This window comes from Anomaloglossus baeobatrachus, chromosome 8, assembly GCF_048569485.1.
Source record: "Anomaloglossus baeobatrachus isolate aAnoBae1 chromosome 8, aAnoBae1.hap1, whole genome shotgun sequence".
In the NCBI taxonomy this organism is placed as follows: Eukaryota; Metazoa; Chordata; class Amphibia; order Anura; family Aromobatidae; genus Anomaloglossus; species Anomaloglossus baeobatrachus.
The window spans coordinates 84,475,870-84,488,270 of NC_134360.1; the positions used below are offsets into that span (position 1 = coordinate 84,475,870).

Here is a 12,401-nt window from a genome sequence, read left to right on the forward strand (position 1 = left end):
CCCTGTTTATGGGAGATGGAAAAATTGTAAGATTGTGTTGTTTTCTATGGTGGCGTAAGCCCTCTCTCGGTCCAACAGTTTCCGGGAGCAGTAAGCTATCGGATGTTCTTCACCGTTATCCCCCACCTGGCTAAGTACAGCTCCTTGTCCTGTGTCCGATGTGTCTGTTTGGATGATGAACCTGCGACGGAAGTCAGGAGCAGTAAGGACTGGGCTCTAAGCCAGCCGGTCTTTCAACTGGAGGAACGCAGCTTCAAATTCTGGGGTCCAGATAAGGTTTCGGGCATATCTTTTGGTTGTGAGGTCAGTGAGCAATTTTCTACGGTACTGTAATTGGGGATAAACCTTCTATACTAGTTTGCGGTTCCTAGGAACGCAGGGCCTGTTTTTGGTTGACCGGGCGTGGCCACTGGGTAATGGCTTCTTCTTTTGCAGGTTCGGGACAAATGCACCGACTTCCCACCTGATGTTCCAGGTATAGCACTTCAGCCATCACCATTTGGCATTTGTCAGGTCGGATAGTATGCTGGGCTTTGGTACCCTCTGCAGCACCTGGGACGCGTGCTGAAGATGCTCTTCCCAAGGGTCGCTGAAGATAGAGATGTCATCCAAATAGGCCTGGGCATACCTCTGACATCCCTTCAGTAAATGGTCTACCATCCTCTGGAAGGTAGTCGGGGCATCCTTCATCCCTAAAGGCATGCTGGTAAACTCAAATAGGCCAAAAGGGGTTATGAAGGCCGATTTCTCTTGAGCCTTTTTTGTAAGTGGGATCTACCAGTATCCCTTGCTCAAATCAAGGGTAGATATAAACTGAGATCCCCCTAACCTATCCAGTAGTTTATCCACCCGGGCCATGGGGTAAGCATCTATAATCGTGACCTCATTGAGCCGTCTATAGTCCACACAGAAACGAGTACGCTATGGGAGGGAACTATGACTCCCATATTTAACATGTCATCCACCTCGGCCTTCATCATTGCCAACACAGCAGGGGTCACCCGGTAGGCGGGTTTTCTTAGTGGAGTGGTTGAACCTGTGTTGACATGATGCTGGACCAGGGGGGTTCTACCAGGTTGACTCGTGAACAAGGATTCATATGTTTCGAGAATGTCTGATATCTGTCGCTTCTGTGATGGACAAAGCTGTTCCCCTAGTGATACATCTTTTACCCCCATTTCCCTTTTCAAATCCACTAATAGGTCTGGGATTTGGTCCACCTCTGGGCCATCTGACTCTGGACAACAAACTGCTAAATTGGTGACCTCTTGTTCCTCATAAGCTTTTAACCTGTTGATGTGGTAAGTACGCTCACAAACACCTGCTCGATCCAGGGCCATGGTGTAGTCAGTATTGCCATATTTCTTGGTAATGGTGAATGGACCCATCCACATGGCTTGCAGCTTGTTTTCCGTACCGGTACTAGTACTAGGACCTTCTGTCCACAGGCAAATTTTCGGGGTCAGGCAGTGCAGTCGTAACATTGTTTTTGCCTTTCTTGAGTCACTTCTAAATTCCCGTGGGCTAACACCATGAGGTGCCTCATCCTTTCCCTAAACTTTTGAACATAGTCCAGAATGGGAACCTCTTCTGTGGGGAAGGTGCCCTCCCAACTCTCTCGTACCAGCTCTAGGGGCCCTTGTACCTTTCGGACATAAAGCAATTTGAAGGGGTAGAACCCAGTGGAGTTCGGCAGCACCTCCCAGTAAGCAAAAAGGAGCTGCTCCAAGTTTTTCTCCCAGTCCCCCCCTCGGACGCTACATAACGGCTAATAAGCTGCTTAAGTGTTCCGTTGAAGCGCTCACACAATCCATTTGTTTCAGGATGGTAGGGGGTGGTGCGCATGGGGTGGACGCCATGTTTCTTCCACAGGGTCTGAATTAGTTCACTCTGGAACTGTGCCCCCTGGTCACTCAATACTTCCTGTGGAAACCTTGCCCAACTAAAGATGTCCAGTAGAGCTTGAGCCACGTGCTCTGCATCTATGGAGGATAAGGCAACGGTTCTGGATAGCGGGTGGTAAAGTCTACCAGGGTGAAGATGAATCTTTTTCCACTGCAGCTGGGGATGGCTAAGGGGCCTACTACATCAATGGCAACTCTCTGGAATGGTTCTTCTATCAAGGGCATGGGTTGGAGTGGGGCACGACATGGGGCTCCCCCCATACGTTGACACACTGGGCAAGAGGCTCTGTATTTTTGCACTTCTTGAGTGACCTTTGGCCAGAAAAAAACTGCGCAACAGGCGGGCCCGGATCTTTTTGGCCCCCATGTGCCCAGCCACAGGAGCATCATGCGCTAAATGCAATAGTTGGGGTCGGTATTGCTTGGGTACCACAAGCTGATGTATACGGGTCCAGGGTTTTTCTGGGCAGGATGCAGGCTTTTCCCGATATAAGAGGCCTTTTTCCCATCTATATACCTCCCCCTGATTTTCTCCCCCAGGTTGGGTGGCCACACTACGGATAAGCTCTAGGGTGGGGTCTGTCAGTTGGGCTTCCCTGAATTCCTGATAATCTATCTCCCCCCAGTCAATGGCCAAAGTTGGGTCTGATGTACTCACATTCGTTGGCTCCAATGAGGAGGCTGAAGATTGAGGGATCTCCTCGGATGGGTTGGTAGAAAGACCTGCACCAGGATGGTGATTGGCTTGGCTGCGGGTAATGGCGGTGACAAACTGACTGGATAGTCCCTGTCCTGGGTCATTTCCCAAAATAACAGGGGTGGGGAGGCCGTCCATGAGCTCCACTTCAACCTCTCCTTGGTCAGTTCCCCAAACCAACTGCACTCGTGCCAGAGGGATGTTCGAGAGCTGGCCCCCAGCAAGGGAGATGGTCACTTGGCAGCCAGGTAAATGATGTTCTGTGGTAACAATGTTTGGGCTGACCAGGGTGATGGAAGATCCAGTATCTCGAAGTCCCTGAGCCTGTATATCACTGACCTTGACTGTCTGGATGTGGCGATGGAGGTTGGCTGGTGTACAGTGTCCAGCCTGCCGTAGGGTGTGGACTGGGTAAACCACTTCCTCAGCTATTGGTGTTTCTCGGGAGTAGTATTCCTCAGTCTCGTTGGTTCATCTCGGCATAGGTTGACTGGTTGGACTGGCAGATTGCTTGGATCCATGGTTGAGGGACCTCCTGGGATTGGTGGGCCTATCAGGCCTCCAGCTGGGTCGGTTGGCTGTAAATTTGTCAGCCAATCGTGCTGCTTGCTCTGGGGTATCGGGCTTCCTGTCAGCTACCTATTCTCGGAATTGCGGGTTCATCTTCTTCAACAGCTGTTCGAGCACCATCACGTCCCGGAGGGCAGCAGCGGAGTGGGCAGCCCGACCATTGAGCCAGCGGTTACAGTGTCGTCGGAGATGTCTGTTAAATTTGACGTACGAGACACCCTGGCAAGACATAGTCCGGAACTTAGTGCGATGTCTCTCGGGGGTTATGGTAAAAAGGGCCAACAAAGTGTCCTTAATAATTCCGTAGTCCAGGCAGTCCTGAGGCCCAAGTGATCGGACAGCCTCCTGGGCCCGGGCAGGCAAGCTTGTCCACAGGTATTTGGACCACTCAGCTGTGGGCACCTGGTGCATACGCATTAGCACCTCAAAGTTTTGCAAGTGTTCATCTATCTCAGTGCTGGAATCATTAACCACTGGCCCGTCCCTGTAGTGAAGATGACTTCCTTGGTGGCGGTCAATCCTGGAGGTAGGTGTTGATGGTAAGGAAATTGGAACTCCCAACACTAATTGCAGAACACCAGCCCTCTCTTCCCTTGAAGCTTCAGGCCCCAATGCAGTCAATAATTCTTTGACTCGGTCTGCTTGGGCTTGGTTTGTTCCCAGACAGTCACTGGATCTAGGATGAGACATACGGTTTACATCCTCTTATACCCCATCGGTGGTGTCCTCATCATCCTCTGCATCATTCTGGGTCTCCCAATGGACCAATTTCCAGATCAAGTCTGACCGACTGTCAGTGTTCCTGTATTCAATCTTTCGCATCTGGCACAGATCCTGTAGCATCCATTTACTGCTGCGGTCTTAACTCCTCTCCGGTCCTTGTCCCATGACTGAGTTGGTGGGGTTGGACATGGCAGCGTCCGAAACCTGAATGGCTCCCCTATGGCCTGCTGGGTATGCTTATGTGCCTCCCTGGTTGTTGAGCCCTGGACGGTGTCTGCGAACACCAGTCCTCTGCAGCTCCCCTGGATAATCCAGGCTGAGTAGTATCCCACTGCTGCCACCAATTGTGGAGACACGGGGTCAGTGGGTGCTCTCGTCCGCTGACCCGGCCGCCATTAGAAAGACAGCATGGCGCAGGGCTCACCCCAACTGAACGTCGACCTCCTCAACCGTGGGCGGAACACTACTCAAACAACACAGGATGAGGGAATCACAATATTAAGACTTTATTGGATCCACAAACAATTAACAGCATATGGCACATAACTGATGTAATGGCAGCTGGGATGGTTCTGCTCCCCACAGGTGGAGCGGTACCTCGGGGCAACCGTTGGTGCTTATGAAAGTCTATGCAATGGTGGTGTAGAACAAAAGGGAGGCGACACCAGGAGTTGCAGTTTCAAGGTCTTTACTCACTATTGCCAGGGCTGCAGCAGACTGGTTGCCGTTGGAGTGCTGGAATTCACTATCCGGTGCCTCCGCCGATCCCAGGTAATTCTTAGGGTTAATACCGGTGCACCACTTTTTAAGTCTCTTTCCTTGGCTGACTTCTTAGCCTCGACTTTGGTATGAACTAGTCTCGGCCTCTGCCCAGAATCTGGTCAAGAGGACTTGCCTTACAGGAATCTTGACCTCTTCCCAGGGGATCTATGGCAGGTGGTGGCCCTGGGCGCTTGCAACCACCCTGGGCCTTCGGTGTTATTTTATGAGGAAATGTCTTTCTTCCCTCTGTCTGGGGACCGTCCCCGAATGCAGCCAGACCCCTCCACCCGATCTTCCTGTGGAGCAGGCCACGAGCAAATATGCCCTTCCGTGGCCCTGGGATCCTCTCTTCTCTGTCTGTGGTGTCACCTGGGCCTAGCTGGGCCCCAGGATCTCCACCAGGAACCTTCTCTCTCTTTACTGTCTCGGCTCACTCTCCTGAGGTAACTACCTCCCTCTCCTCCTCCCTCTCTCAGACTTCACTACACTCTTTTCTAACTGACTTTGAACTTCCTGTTTCTACTCTCACTTTCTAGTTGGCTCCTCCCACTTTCCTTGTTGCTAGGCCCCCACCCCATGGGAGGAGAGATGGGTCTTACGGCCCCCCTGACTACAGCATGGGGGTAGCTGCAACTATCTCCGGTCCCAAAATATGCCTGACAATAGGTGTAGTGTGAATTTGCCTGTGAACCGGTATGTACCCTTGTCCTTACCCAGAATGGGACATCACACCTCTGGCTGAGGTGCAATGTCTCTGTGGCGACGGAAGCCTCAGGGGCGCCACAGATTCTTCTCCAAAAGTGCAAAGCTGCGAGTCCAGCATCTCCAGTGTTACAGGTGCAATGTCTGGGGTAAGCTGGTCTTCTTCTTTGATGGACATATCCTTGCAGGCACAGGGTTTCCTGTCAGTTGCTGGCAGTGGGGCTCATTTTGGTGCTCTTTCTGGGCTCCTTCCACGCTTTTCGTGCTTTTTGCAAGTACCGCCCACGACGACACGGCCCTTCTTTTTCCCACGCTGCATAAGTGATGGCGACTATCCTTTTTAAGCAAAATATTAAACACAGTCTAGTAAGGCGCACAGTACCCAGGTTTTTTGGCTGGGCACGGTATCCTGTTCGTGACGTCAAATGTACCGCCCCACGGGGCAGGTGTTTTAACTTACTCATTGCCCGGCCATTGATGGACATCGTCACGGGCAGCCTAGCCCGGTTTCATTGTCCCGAGGCATAAGGAAGATGGGTTGGGCAGGATGATGGGGCTAGTAGTAGGATGAATGTCGTGACACCACCTGTGGTATGTAGCCAGGGGATCGGCCGCCGCTGCTGTCGCTGTCCTCCGGGGAAGATGGTGGTAATAGCTATGGATGGTATTGCTCCCCACAGGTGGAGCAGGCCCCGAAGAGGATGATAACGGGAGTAGTGGAGTAGTGATGGCGGGCGCCGAGGTGCAGAGCGGTGGGTCCGTGCTCGTCGGTGGGTGGCTCGAGCTCCTCCCGGACCCGGTGGTCACGTCGCTTTGAAAGGGAGTTGGCGCTACGTGTAGGGATTTCGGTGGGGAAGGTTCAAGGCCGAGGCCGTAGAGTTTAAAGGTGTAAATTGTAAATCTGTGACACCACCCACGGGTTGTGGTGAATGTGGGCACCACCGCTTCCGTTAACTAGGCTTCCGGGGACGGTGTTATGCATCCAGGGGATGATGGTCCTGGGGCCTGGTGGTTGTGAGGCGCGGGTAAGATGGTGTGGTGCGGTGCGCGGCCCGAGGGCACTGTTGTACTCCCTATGACAGATACACCGGAGTCTCTGGTAAACCAAAAAGGATGGTGGTCGGTGCCCGCAGCCGGCTGCGCTTTGCCCCTTTCTCAGGTTGGTGGTTTCCACCTTTCTCCTGCATCTCTTTGTAGAACTTGACTGCCTATGCTTCAGCAACGGTAGTCCGCTCCCTGGCTTGATGTGTGTTGGGGAACCCGTTTGCCCGCACAGGCAGAGAGACCCTGGGGGGTCTCTCTGCCTGTGCGGTGGCTTTCTATCCCCCTCGGTGGGCTGTTGCCGTCTTTCGGGTCTTGGGACGGGAAAGAACCTAAGGTTCACAACTCAATCAGTGAATTTGACGCGGTCCAGTGGCTTCTGGACCTCGTTCTGGGTCTGAGTACCCCTCCTGGTGCTCCGGTTTCCAGTTGGCTACTCGGTTCCTGCGGGCCACTACCCTGTCCCGGTCCCTTACGGTTCCACCAGCCGTCTTCCCAGCTCCTGCAGGCGGCAACCACCGTCTGCCTCCTTGCCAGAGGTGACTGGGCTCCAACCCAGACACCTGGTGTTTGACTGTGGCAGACCTGGACACAGGTCTGCACTTGAACTCCTCGGTGGGCGTGGCCAACTGCCTGGCTCCGCCCCCTGGTGTGAACATCAAACCCTGAGGGAGGTGACAAGGGTTTGTAGGTTGGCTGCTGTCACCTTATTAGGGGCTGGTGTTTGTGCAGGGGTTCTACCTGTGACTACCTGGCTAGTCCAGGGCGTCAAATTCCGTGGCGACTGAAGCCTGGGGGGTGCCACACTGTCTTTTGAGTCATGTGAGGGGCGATTTTATTACATTGTTGGTGAACCCCTTTAAGAACGTGCGTTTTCCTTTCATTTTTCAGTTTCTATGTATGTTGCCAGAAAATGAAAAAAAAAAGATGGCTCTTAGAAGAAGGCAAAGAAAAAAATAGGGTTCAGAAAGGAAAAGTTTCCTGATCATTGAAGAATGATGACTTCATGGACTTCTAATGGGCTGGGAACTTTGTATGGTGTTTCTGGGACATTTGTTAGCAGCAGAACAGACACCAGAAGTAGAGAAAAGTCAGCCAAACCCGAGAGGAGGAAGAGCAGCATTCACCTCCAGTAACGGCTGACATACCCCCTGCATGGGCAATCAGCTGCTGATTAGGGTCACACATAATGGACACCCCCTTTAATTCCTACATCATGTACATATACACTATACACATCCACCTACGTCAGCTGCTTCTTTTGTGCTAGTCTTTAGTGTGGACAGAACTTTGTTTGCTGAGCTGCTATGGAGATGGTCAGGCAATAATAGAGACAGCTACCGCGGTTTGGTCTCCTAGACAACCGAGGTGAAAGCCCCCAACATACGTCAGCAGGAAGGCCCCCCTCAGTCTACCAATCATAGGCAGCGTGGGAACAAGAGGGGCGTGGTTTACAGCTCGGTGGCTCCGCTTCCGGGTTTGCTTGCGGTTGCCAGGGGAGGCCTGGGCCGCGGCATAGCAACGGAAAGCGGAGGGACGCTGTGTGAAGCCGGAGACCGATGCAGACCGGTCCGGGCTCCGGTAAGTCACTGCGCGCTGGAGTTCAGAGCCGTGACTGGATCCACAGTGTGCACATTGTACTGAGGGGAGGAACAGACCTGGGAAGAACAAAAGTAAACGGCATCACATAGAGATGAATGGAGCCAGCGGGAGAGTGCTGCAAGTGCTCGGGGGAGAGTGCTGCAAGTGCTCGGGGGAGAGTGCTGCAAGTGCTCGGGGGAGAGTGCTGCAAGTGCTCGGGGGGGAGTGCAGGCTGGGGGCACAGGGCAGCATGGAGTAAGGGCAGCTGTACACTGCCTTTGTTTGGAGAACTGCTCATCCATAGCTGTGATTGGCTGTGTGAGCCTGGGGTCCCTGACTCCGGGGGTCCCTGACTCCGGGGGGCACAGCTGGGCTGGGGGCTCGTATACCACACATGACAGGTATCAGCCCAGTGATGGCAGCCTCGCTCCTCGGTGTCTGAAACAGAAGTTAGTTTCCCATTAAATTAGTGGTGGATGAATAAAACGATTTAGGGGGGCAGTTGTGTGTCTCGATGGTGACAGACCGGGGGGCAGACGTATGGCGCCTGAGACCCTTTTATTGAAATACCATAGAAATCAGAGTACAGGGGGGAAGAACTCTGAAAGTTGCATTCCCTTTGCTGTCATCAGCCAGTGATCACCCATATGAGGCCAGGCTGCTATGGCAACAGTATTTTGGAAGATTGTGGAGGGGCCGACACCTGTGATATCCGAGCAGCTGATTGGAGGGAGCGGAATGTCAGACCCCACTAATCTGACATCCATCACCTACCCTAATAAGAGCTCATCAGTGTATCATGCCCCGAGAAGCCCTATATGGATCCGCACTCCTCTAGTAGGTGACTTGGCTCTTTATACATGGACACCCAGCTGCACTGAGCATACATGAGTTCTGAATGGTGACGGGTGTACAGTCAGCTGAGCCGTGTGTGTGTGTATATATATATATATGTACGGGCCTCATCGCACTCCCTCTACCGTGCTTCCACGAAAATAAAACACTGTCTTACATTATGTTTTTGTTTTGAAAAATGCGTAGACTCCTTTTTGAGGTTTGTCTTATTTTTGGGGAAATGCAGTTTAGGGGTAAGGGGTTTTACGGCAGGACCCCCCCACCACCACCCCTCCAGGAGAATTACAGTTACCAGACCTGGACCCTGGACATCTGCATCTCTCCCCGAGGTCGTCCTTGCGTCCCGCAGCGGTCTCTCCGAGGTCGTCCTGCGTCCCTCAGCGGTCTCTCCGAGGTTGTCTTGCGTCCCTCAGCGGTCTCTCAGAGGTCTTCCTGCGTCCCTCAGTGGTCTCTCCGAGGTCGTCCTGCGTCCCGCGGCGGTCTCTCCGAGGTCGTCCTGCGTCCCTCAGCGGTCTCTCCGAGGTCGTCTGGCGTCCCTCAGCGGTCTCTCCGAGGTCGTCTGGCGTCCCTCAGCGGTCTCTCAGAGGTCTTCCTGCGTCCCTCAGCGGTCTCTCTGAGGTCGTCCTGCGTCCCGCGGCGGTCTCTCCGAGGTCGTCCTGCGTCCCGCGGCGGTCTCTCCGAGGTCGTCCTGCGTCCCGCGGCGGTCTCTCCGAGGTCGTCCTGCTTCCCGCGGCGGTCTCTCCGAGGTCGTCCTGCGTCCCGCGGCGGTCTCTCCCAGGTCGTTCTGCTGACAGAAGTGTGAGCGAATCTTACTGTGATCATGAGTGGAGGGATACTGGACCCCGTGTGTGTGAGCAGAACGGTGAGGGACCTGACAGCGATGCAGATTATGGTGGAAATAAAAAAAAAAGGTGAAACACTGATCCGGTTTTTGATGCACTTCTTTGCCAAAACTTGCAGATTTGCTGTAGAAAATTTCTGCACCAAATCTGCAGCATGTGCACTTACCGTAGCCTTCAGAGGTGTCCATACATACAGTGCCTTGCAAAAGTATTCGGCCTCCTTGAATTTTTCAACCTTTTCCCACATTTCAGGCTTCAAACATAAAGATAAACATAATCCACCTGTGTGTAATCAAGTCTCCGTATAAATGCACCTGCTCTGTGATAGTCAGTGTTCTGTTTAAAGAAAACCAAGGAACACAGCAGGCAGGTCCGTGATACTGTTGTGGAGAAGTTTAAAGCTGGATTTGGTTACAAAAAGATTTTCAAAACTTTAAACATCCCAAGGAGCACTGTACAAGCGATCATATTGAAATGGAAGGAGTATCATACCACTGCAAATCTACCAAGACCCGGCCGTCCATCCAAACTTTAATCTCAAAGAAGGAGAAGACTGATCAGAGATGTAGCCAAGAGGCCCATGATCACTCTGGATGAACTGCAGAGATCTACAGCTGTGGGAGAGTCTGTCCATAGGACAATAATCAGTCGTACACTGCACAAATCTGGCCTTTATGGAAGAGTGGCAAGGAGAAAGCCATTTCTCAAAGATATCTATAAAAACTGTCATTTAGAGTTTGCCACAAGCCACCTGGGAGACACACCAAACATGTGGAAGAAGGTGCTCTGGTCAGATGAAACCAAAATTGAACTTTTTGGGCACAATGCCAAACTATATGTTTGGTGTAAAAGCAACACAGCTCATCACCCTGAACATACCATCCCCACTGTCAAACATGGTGGTGGCAGCATCATGGTTTGGCACTGCTTTTCTTCAGCAAGGACAGGGAAGATGGTTAAAATTGATGGGAGATGGATGGAGCCAAATACAGAACCGTTCTTGAAGAAAACCTGTTGGAGTCTGCAAAAGACCTGAGACTGGGACGGAGATTTCTTCCAGCAAGACATTGATCCCAAACATAAAAGCAAAATCTACAATGGAATGGTTCACAAAGAAACGTATCCAGGTGTTAGAATGGCCAAGTCACAGTCCAGACCTGAACCCAACCGAGAATCTGTGGAAAGAGCTGAAAACTGCTGTTCACAAACGCCTCCATCCAACCTCACTCAGCTCCAGCTGTTTACAAAGGAAGAATGGGCAAGAATTTCAGTCTCTCGATGTGCAAAACTGATAGACACATACCCCAAGAGACTTGCAGCTGTAACCACAGCAAAAGGTGGCGCTACAAAGTATTAACTTAAAGGGGACGAATAATATTGCACATCCCAATTTTCAGTTTATTTTTTACAAAAGTTTAAAATAAGCAATACATTTTGGTCAACTTCACAATTGTGTCCCACTTGTTGTTGATTCTTCACCATAAAATTAAAATTATCTTTATGTTTGAAGCCTGAAATGTGAGAAAAGGTTGAAAAATTCAAGGGGGCTGAATACTTTCGCAAGGCACTGTAGATATGTAAATATTTTATTAAACGTTACAAAATAGTATGTACTTGGCATGCCTGTATCCACCATAATAAACTTAAGGTGTTGTATTAGTAATGGGTGAACAGAAAATCAATGGTGAAAATCTCCTTTATAAAGTATGAAAGACTCCTTCCAATCTCAGATACTTATACCATATCCACAGGATGTACCATTAGTATCTAAGGCCATGTTCACACACTATTTTGTGAGTGTAAGCCAAAACCAGGAGTGGAACAATCAGTGGAAGAGTATAACAGAAACACGGGCACCACTTCTGCATTTATCACCCACTCCTGGTTTTAGCCACAAGTACTGAGGTGAAAAACTCACCAAATGCTCAAGGTGTGAACGTGACCTTAGATACTAATGGTACATCCTGTGGATATGGTATAAGTATCTGAGACGGGAAGGAGTCTTTCATTTTTTATAAAGGAGATTTTCACCATTGATTTTCTATTCTCCCATAATAAAACCCTGTGTGTCCTGAGGCTCCGCACAGCTCTACTGATGTCATCTCACCTGCTGCGCTGAGACTAAGATGTAAAGGCAGAATGGTGGATGAGGGAACTGACGGAGGGCAGGGAGACAGAAGCCAGCGCTGATGGGAGGCGGGGAGACAGAAGCCAGCGCTGACGGGAGGCGGGGAGACAGAAGCCAGTGCTGACGGGAGGCGGGGATACAGAAGCCAGCGCTGAGGGAAGGCGGGGAGACAGAAGCCAGCGCTGACGGGAGGCGGGGAGACAGAAGCCAGCGCTGAGGGAAGGCGGGGAGACAGAAGCCAGCGCTGACGGGAGGCGGGGAGACAGAAGCCAGTGCTGACGGAAGGCGGGGAGACAGAAGCCAGCGCTGACGGAAGGCGGGGAGACAGAAGCCAGCGCTGACGGGAGGCGGGGAGACAGAAGCCAGCGCTGAGGGAAGGCGGGGAGACAGAAGCCAGCGCTGAGGGAAGGCGGGGAGACAGAAGCCAGCGCTGACGGGAGGCGGGGAGACAGAAGCTAGCGCTGACGGGAGGCGGGGAGACAGAAGCCAGCGCTGAGGGAAGGCGGGGAGACAGAAGCCAGCGCTGAGGGAAGGCGGGGAGACAGAAGCCAGTGCTGACGGGAGGCGGTGAGACAGAAGCCAGCGCTGAGGGAAGG

The 12,401-nt window shown here is 52.0% G+C and overlaps 1 protein-coding gene across 2 annotated transcripts in view; it reads left to right on the forward strand.

The window, feature by feature from the left end:
• Positions 1-7,827: 7,827 nt before the first annotated feature.
• DNAL4 (dynein axonemal light chain 4) overlaps positions 7,828-12,401 on the forward strand; it is a 29,653-nt gene continuing 25,079 nt past the window's right edge. For both annotated transcript variants that reach the window (XM_075320878.1, XM_075320877.1), the window contains exon 1: positions 7,828-7,980. The gene's annotated coding sequence lies outside the window, so the exon portion shown is untranslated. The remainder of the gene's footprint in view (positions 7,981-12,401) is intronic.